This window comes from Rhinoderma darwinii, chromosome 1 (assembly GCF_050947455.1).
Source record: "Rhinoderma darwinii isolate aRhiDar2 chromosome 1, aRhiDar2.hap1, whole genome shotgun sequence".
In the NCBI taxonomy this organism is placed as follows: domain Eukaryota; kingdom Metazoa; phylum Chordata; class Amphibia; order Anura; family Rhinodermatidae; genus Rhinoderma; species Rhinoderma darwinii.
This window is the reverse complement of record NC_134687.1, coordinates 286581519-286591294: the sequence shown is the minus strand read 5'-3', so window position 1 is coordinate 286591294 and position 9776 is coordinate 286581519.

Below are 9776 nucleotides of genomic sequence, written 5' to 3'. Positions count from 1 at the left end.
AAGCCTAGTGGGTCCTGACAACGTCAGGACCCACTATGCTTGCTGTCAGTGACTAGCTGACAGTTCTAATACACTGCACTACGCATGTAGTGCAGTGTATTAGAATAGCGATCAGGGCCTCCTGCCCCCAAGTCCCCTAGTGGGACCAAGTAATACAGTAAAAAAAAAGTAAAAAAAAGATGTGTAAAAATAAGAAAATAAAAGTTTTAAAAGTATTAAAAGTAAAAATCCCCCTTTTTACCTTGTCAGTCATTTATTAATAATAAAAATATATAAACAAACAAATAAACTATACATAATTGGTATCGCCGCGTCCGTAACGACCTGAACTACAAAACTATTTCGTTATTTATCCCGCACGGTGAACGCCGTAAAAGAAAATAATAATAAACCGTACCACAATCACAATTGTTTGGTCACTTCACCTCCCAAATAATGGAATAAAAAGAGATCAAAAAGTCGCATGTACCTAAAAATGGTGCCGATCGAAACTACAGTTCGTTACGCAAAAAATAAGTCCTCGCACGACTTTATTTATTGAAAAATAAAAAACTTCTGCCGCTTAGAATAAGGTAACACATAAAGTGAATGATTTTTTACAAAACTTATTTTATTGTGCAAACGCCATAAGACATAAAAAAAAAAACTATACACATCTGGTATCGCCGTAATCGTATCTCCCTGCAGAATAAAGTGAATATGTCATTTATAGCGCACGGTGAATGCTGTAAAAAAAATAGAATAAAAAAACAATAGTAGAATTGCTGTTTTTTAGTCACCACGCCACCTAAAAATAGAATAAAAACGGATCAAAAAGTCGCATGCACCCCAAGAAAACTACAATGGATTCCTCAATGGGTCTAGTTTCCAAATTGGGGTCACTTTTGGGGGGTTTCCAATGTTTTGGCACCACAAGACCTCTTCAAACCGGACATGGTGCCTAATAAAAAAGAGGCCTCCTAATCCTCTAGCTGCTCCTTTGCTTCGGAGACCAGTGCTTCAGTCCATTACCGCACTAGGGCCACATGTGGGATATTTCTCAAAACTGCAGAATCTGGGCAATACGTATTAAGTTGCGTTTCTCTGATAAATCCAATTGTGTTGTAAAAAAAATGGAAAAAAGAGGATTTTCTGACAAAAAAAAAAAGTAAACTTCACCTCTACTTTGCTCTAAATTTCTGTGAAACACCTAAAGGGTTCATAAACTTTCTAAATGCTGTTGTGAATACTTTGAGGGGTCTAGTTTCTAAAATGGGGTGTTTGATAGGGGTTTCCAATATATGGGCCCCTCAAAGCAACTTCAGAACTGAACTGTAACCTAAAAAAATAAATAAATTAGGCAATACTTTGCTTCTTACATTATACTTATAATGAGCCGTGCCCACCCCGAGATGACCCCAGTTTTGACAGTTTGTATAAACGGAGACCCCTATTAGACCGTTTCAGTGCCCGGTTTTCCCAAGCATACACCCCCGAGAAGTGTATTTCTATTGATGAGTCCCTGGTACATTTTAAAGGGAGGGTTCAATTCCGCCAGTACCTGCCGGGTAAGAGGTCAAGGTATGGCGTGAAGATGTCTAAGCTGTGCGAGAGTACATCAGGGTATACCTACAAATTTAGGATATAAGAAGGAAAGGCCACCCCCAAACCAGACTGCATCCTGGACTACAATAGGTACATGGGAGGGATGGACTTGTCAGATCAAATCCTGAAGCCCTACAGCGCCATGCGGTGTGGTATAAGAAGCTGGCCGGGCATATCATACAGATGGCTTTGTACAATGCGTACGTGCTACATCGATGTGCAGGCCAGACGGGAACTTTCCTGGAATTTCAAGAGGTGATTATGAAGAACCTAATCTTTAGGGACCAAGAAGGGGGGGCACCCAGTACTTCTGGAAGCGAGGCCACATGCATCGTACCAGGGCGGCAACACTTTCCAGGAGAAGTTCCCCAAACTGGCAAGAAGGGAAAAAGTCAAAAGAGGTGCAAAGTCTGCTATAGGGGATGACACAATATATCAATGTGACACGTGTCCCGAATAACCAGAGCTCTGTATGAAAGAGTGTTTTAAAATGTATCATACATCCCTTGGTTTATAATTTACCCCAATTTTACTTACCCTGATGCACTCCGCACAGCTTATCCCCCCTCGTCTTTCCCCTCTGAGCCCTGCTGTGTGCCCGGGCAGCTGATAACAGCCACATGTAGGGTATTGCCATACCCGGGAGAACCCGCATTACAGTTTATTGGGTGTAGGTCTCCGGTCAAAATGCTCACTACACCTCTAGATGAATGCCTTAAGGGTGTAGTTTTTAAAACGGGGTCACTTCTTGGGGGTTTTACCTGTTCTGGTACCTCAGGGACTTCTGCATACATGACTTCGCACTAGAAAATTCCCAGTAGGCCAAATGGTGGTCCTTTCCTTCTGAGCCCTCCCATGGGCCCAAACGGCAGTTTATCACCACAAATGGGGTATTGCCACACTCAGGACAAATTGGGCAACAAAATGGAGTGTTTTATTTCTTGTGAAAATAAGAATTTTTGCGCTAAAATTACATATTATTGGAAAAAATAAATATTTTTTTCATTCCCAGCCCAATTCAAATAAGTTCTGTGAAGAAACTATGGGGTCTAAATGGTCACATTACCCATAAATGAATTCCTTGAGGGGTGTAGTTTCCAAAATGGGGTCACTTCTGGTGGGTTTCCATTGCTTTGATACCTCTGGGGCTCTGCAAATGCGACATGGCACCCGAAAAGCAAACCAGAAAAATCTGCACTCCAAAGAACACACAGCGCTCCTTCCCTTCTGAGGCCTCCCATGAGCCCAAACGGCAGTTTATCACCACAAATGGGGTATTGCTGCAATCAGGAGAAATTGGGCAACAAAATTAAGTATTTTGTTCCCTGTGAAAATAAGAAATTTTGATAAAAGATTACATCTTATTGGAAAAAATGTAATTTTTTTTAATGTCACAGCCCAATTGAAATAGGTGCTGTGAAAAAACTGTGCGGTCAAAATGCTAACAACAACCATAAATTAATTCCTTGAGGGGTGTAGTTTCCAAAATGGGGTCACATCTGGCGGGTTTCCATTGCTTTGATACCTCTGAGGCTCTGCAAATGCGACATGGCCCCCAAAAACCAATCCAGCAAAATCTGGTCTCCAACAAACACATAGCGCTCCTTTCCTTCTGAGCCCTCCCATGAGCCCAAACGGCAGTTTACCACCACAAATGGGGTATTGCCGCACTAAGGACAAATTGGGCAACAAAATGGGGTATTTTGTTCCCTGTGAAAATAAGAAATTTTGATCACAAATGACATTTTATTGGAAAAAATTTCATTTTTTTCATTTCACAGCCCAATTCAAATACGTGATGTGAAAAAACTGTGCGGTCAAAATGGTAACCACAACAATAAATGAATTCCTTGAGTGGTGTAGTTTCCAAAATGGGTTCACTTTTGGGGGATTCCCACTGTTTTGGCACCTCAACACCTTTTCAAACCTGGCATGCTGCCTAAAATATATTCTAATAAAAAAGAGGCCTCAAAATGCACTAGGTGCTTCTTTGCTTCTGGGGCTTGTGTTTTATTCCACGAGCGCACTAGAGCCACATGTGGGACATTTCTAAAAACTGCAGAATCTGGACAATACATATTTAGTAGTGTTTCTCTGATAAAATCTTCTGTGTTACAGAAAGAAAAATGAATAATATTGAAATTCAGCAAGAAAAATGAAATTTGCAAATTTCACCTCCACTTTGCTTTAATTCCTGTGAAATGCCTGAAGGGTTAAAAAACTTTCTAAATGCTGTTTTGAATACTTTGAGGGGTCTAGTTTTTAAAATGGGGTGTTTTATCGGGGTTTCTAATACATAGGCCCCTCAAAGCCACTTCAGAACTCAAGAGGTACCTTAAAAAAAAGGCTTTTGAAATTTTCTTAAAAATATGAGAAATTGCTGTTTATGTTCTAAGCCTTGTAACGTCCAAGAAAAATAAAAGAATGTTCAAAAAATGATGCCAATCCAAAGTAGACATATGGGAAATGTGAACTAGTAACTATTTTGGGTGGTATAACCGTCTGTTTTACAAGCAGATGCATTTCAATTCTGAAAAATTCTATTTTTTCTAAATTTTCTATAAATGTTGCAATTTTTCACCAATAAACACTGAATATATCGACCAAATTTTACCACGAACATGAAGCCCAATGTGTCACGAGAAAACAATCTCAGAATCGCTTGGGTAGGTTTAAGCATTCCGACGTTATTACCACATAAAGTGAAATATGTCAGATTTGAAAAATGGGCTCTGAGCCTTAAGGCCAAAACTAGGCTGCGTCCTTAAGGGGTTAAAGGGAATGTGTCGCTAGAAATTATTATTATTTAAGTGATTACACATTGTTTTAATGTTTTTAATTTTTTCACAAGTCAGGAAATATCATAAATTAGATTCTAATTTATAACATTTCCATGTGCTGGTCACTAGAGGGAGCAGTTCCCAAAATTGCAGCATGGCCAATGTGGTAAAGCAACCTCATTGCTTTATGCTGCAAATTTTGGGTAGACACACTCGCTCTAGTGTCCTCACACAATCCCCCCTCCCTTATTCTGGCTAGTGCCAGGAGAAGGAGGGGGTTGAATCTTCAAACCTCCTACACTGTGGAGGATTAGATCCAGTGCTCAGCAGACAGTATAACACTAACATACACGAACATAATACACACATCACATACACAAATATAACTTACCTGCTCCTGCTGCCGCCTCCGCTCCTATTCCTTGCGCCTTCGCTTCCTTGAACATATGGCCGGAAGCCGCGGCCGGAAGTCGTCATCTGACTGTCCGGCAGCGGCTTCCGGTCCACATGAAAATGGCGCCGGATTTCGCTCTGATAACGAGCTTATTTTTTGGTCCGTGTGGGAGACAGACGGCGTACGCTGCAGTGAATTGAACGGCTCCCGTTCGCATTCTCTATGGGGATGTATGTGCCGTATTCCATCTCTGTATGTGTCGTTAATCGTTAACGTTCTAGAAAAATAAAAGCACGTTCAAAATACGATGCAAACATAAAGTAGACATATGGGAAATGTTAACTAGTAAATATTTTATGTGGTATTACTATCTGTTTTACAAGCAGATACATTACAATTTAGAAAAATGCAGATTTTTGCACATTTTCTCGAAATTTTTGTGTTTTTGACAAATAAATATTGAATTTAACGACTACATTTTTTCAGTATCATAAAGTACAACATGTCACGAGAAAACAATCTCAGAATCGCTTGGATAGGTAAAAGCATTCCGGAGTTATTACCACATAAAGTGACACATGTCAGATTTGCAAAAATCGGTTGTGTCCACAAGGCCAAAACAGGCTTAGACACTAAGGGGTTAAAAGCAATATGATAAAAAAAAAAATTCATGACACCTTCCCTTTAAAGGTGAAAGGTATTGATCACATTAACATCAACATGAGAGGTGGTGATTTTAAAGAAACTTCTCTAACAGAGAGAATGTAAGTGGATCTGGAGGCTTCAAACTGTATTTCCCAAGGGCCTAAATGAGACCACTGGGTTCTCTGTATTTCTCTGATTGCCAGTGTATTTTAGTGGTGTTGGTTATATATTTTATTGCTTTTATAATTTTTTGGTGATTTTAACTAATTCTATATTTCTTGTTATACAGATTAGAAGTATATTAATAACCCTACTGTATTTGTCGGAGTCTCATCCTTTCTATATTGGGGTCTCTAAAATAATTTCGAGTCTTTGGGAATTTCTACTTCCGTCGGTCAATATCGTTGATTGCCGTTGAAATATATGCGAATTGCTGTAGAACCACCTGATGTTCCAAAAAAAAACAGTTTGATATATGTATATATATATATGTTGCTACATGTTCGATTGAACAAATGTTTTGGATTTTTTTGCATTTTGAGGTATATACTTACAAATAGCACCATGTATGCACCACATTATGTACACTATCACATATATGGGTTCATTCCCTTTATTATCTATTTTCACACTTTTTCACACACACTTTATACATTACACTACTTACCGTATTATATTCAGCACATCATTATACATATTTTGTTTATCACTTTTTTTTACTATTCATTTATAATTGTATACATCTTTCTTTGATATTTTGGATAATGTGCATTCACATATGGCTTTTGGTGTTGATTTTTATTGCTTTATTACATTTGTTCATCTTTTATTCATGTATTGACATATACTCGAATTCTTTATTTGGCTATCTGCTCCGTGATGCATCTATCTTTTTTACATGGGTGGATGCACCACGCAGTAATTTCACGGGATGTATTAATTATCTATAATGGTGCATCTGTACCTTGTACATCTAAATTTGTAATTATCGCTTCTATTTCAAATAGCGTCTCGGTGTACCCTGCCTCACTGTGTAGCTCTATCATTGGCGCGTGTTGACCGGCCTCCGTCTTCGTCACTCGTGACGTGTCGGATACTGGATTCACGTGACTGGGTCTCCTGATGTGGTGACGTGTTTCCGGTTCCGGGTCCTCGCGACTGACGCTTTCGGGGGCGCGGCCACTTCACCATCTGGGACACAGCGACCAGTAATTATGCAGTGAGGGTACTATTCATTAAACTGAGCACTCTTCAGGTGACGCATGCTTTTGCCATTGGCTCGGCTCCATTTAAATAGGATCAGACTGCGGTCTAATGCCACCCCCAGACGAAGGTATTTGCGCCGAAATGAGAGTTGGGGTGGACTCTGGTTGTGTTTTTTCCTGCATTTACCATGGGTATGTTATATCCCTTTTGATATGCTACATCAACATTTTCATATGTTTCTTCCTTCAGTGTATATTTGACCACTTGTATGTTCATTGTGTTCATGTTGCATACTGTTACACTTGTGAATCTATAAGGCATTGACTATATATATAGTTTACTAACATTGCTCTGTATAGAGTGTATACATGGTTTAATAGTATTTTGCATACACCAACTGTGTGTATGTAGCTTAGTGCTACATTCATAAGTGGTTATTATACCACTTTTACACTTTTTTATGGGTCATATCTGTAGTTGCAAATTCACTATCATATGACTTATTAGCATTTCTACACACATTTATTGTTTTCATGTAACATACTGATACAGCCACATATGGTCACTTTACTATTAGTATTTTTTCTGAAGGGTAATCATGAATACAAACCTGTATTTTATGATCACTCGGTAGATACAGAGCCTAGTGTCCCATTTTAACTGTTGGTCTATAGATTTTTCATTTTTATTTATTGTTTATTGTCCTGTATTATGTATGGTAATAAAGTCTTTTTCTATTTTTCATAATCTTCTTGTCTCTTAGCATCTATTTCCTCTAGGTTATATATATTCAGGGGTGATGCTTTTTGGGTAAACAGCCTAGGATCAGCCCATGTAATTTGAATATACTTTTTCTTTTTTTAATTTTTTCCATTAATTGGGCCACATTGATCCATGCTGCATTTTCGGTTTGGATATTGTTTTTTTATGTTTTGCAGCGCCTGCACAATAAAATCACTTTTGTTTCAAATAATTTATTTTTTGTGTCATCATATTCTTTGAGCTGTGTAAGGGCTTGTTTTTTGCGAGACGGGTTGTAGTTTTTAATGGCATAATTTTGGGGTACATGCAACTTTTAGATCCCTTTTTTTATTCTGTTTTGGGAGGGGTAGTGACTAAAAAACAGTGATTCTGGAATAGTTTTTTTTTGTGTTTTTTTACGGTGTTCACCGTGCGGGTAAAATAGCGTGATATTTTTATAGTTCGGGTCGTTATGGACGCGGTGATACCACATGTGTAATTTTTTTCTATGTTTTCTGTTTTTTCCTATAATAAAATACTTATTATGGGAAAAAAGGCTGTTATAGTTGTTTTTTAATTGTATTACTTTTTGACAAAATTTTTATTAACTTTTTTAACATTTTTTTTTTGTCCCACTAGGGGATATGAAGGTATGAAGCCCTGATCGCTATTTTAATACACTGCATATTTGACCACTTGTATGTTCACTGTGTTCATGTTGCATACCATTACACTTGTGAAACTATAAGGCATTGACTATACATATAGTTTACTAACATTGTTCTGCATAGAGTATACACATGGCTTACTAGCATTGCTATATACACTGATTGTGTTTATGTAGCACAGTGCTACATTCATACGTGGTTATTATACCATTTTCACACTATTTTATGGGTTATATCTGTACTTGCAAATTTACTAACATATGGCTTATTAGCATTTCTATATACATTTATTGTGTTTATGCAGCATATTGACACATCTACATATGGTCACTCTACTACTCGTATTTTTTCTGAAGGTTAGCCATGGATCCAAATTTGTAATCTATGATCACTCGGTAGATACACAGCTCAGTGTTCCTTTTTAACTGCTGTTCTATGGATTCCTAATTTTTATTCATTGTTTATTATCCTGTATTATGTATGTTAATAAAGTATTTTTCTATTTTTCATAATCTGCTTGTTTCTTAGCAACTATTTCCTCTAGGTTATATATATTCAGTTGTGATGCTTTTTGGACTAACACCCTAGGATCAGCCCATGTATTTTGTACATGCTTTCTCTTTTTATTTTTTACATAAATTGGGCCATATTGATTCATGCTGCATTTTCGGTTTGACTACCTACATAGTGCAGTGTATTAGAGCTGTCAGCTATTCACTGACAGCAAGCCTATTAGGCTTCGCCTCCTAGGCTACGGGTGCCGATGGTTGCCATTAGCAACCATAGGGTGCGATCTAACCATAGACAAAAAGAAAGGAATTGGAACCAGCGCTGGAAAATTAGTGCATCTGATAAAACAGGAAACTTGTTCCAAGTTTTAATTTTCTTAGATATAAAAGCAGTGAAGAAATGATGGTGGAAGCGGGTTTAGTCCAAAGTACAGAGGGTATTAAGATGATAGGCGGTAGACTACGCGTTTCAGACGCCTGCTGCGTCCTTAGTCATGGCTTGTCACAAGCCATGACTAAGGACGCAGCAGGCGTCTGAAACACGTAGGCTACCGCCTATCATCTTAATACCCTCTGTACTTTGGACTAAACCCGCTTCCACCATCATTTCTTCACTGCTTTTATATCTAAGAAAATTAAAACTTGGAACAAGTTTCCTGTTTTATCAGATGCACTAATTTTCCAGCGCTGGTTCCAATTCCTTTCTTTTTGTCTATGCAAGTACGTGTGCCGACACGAGGATCCGTGCGCTGACCATCATACCTGTGACAAGGTGAGCTGGAGGAATTTCCCCCCCTTTATTTCTGCGATCTAACCACCTAGATGCAGAGATCACTGCATCTAAGGGGTTAATCGGCCAGATCGGAGCCTAGCTCCGGTCCTGGCTGTTAGAGCAGGATGTCAGCTGTGATAAATAGCTGACACCCGTGCCCGTGGCAACCATCATGATTGCCGACAGGCTAGAACCCACTTAGATGCAGCGATCGCTTTGATCGCTGCATCTAAGGAGTTAATCGGCCTTTCGGAGCCTAGCTCCAGTCTTGGCCGTTACAGCGGGGTGTCGCACAGCCGATACCCGGCGGTGATGGCACTGGCTCAGCTTCTGACTGAACAATCACAGCGATCCCCTGCCATCTTACTGTGCCGATCAACTGTCGTAAACAGTTCATGGCACAGTTCTGTCAACCTGTCCTTTGACAGGGTGACAGTTTTTAGCCAGGACGCACCGGTATGTCCCGGTGCCATAAAG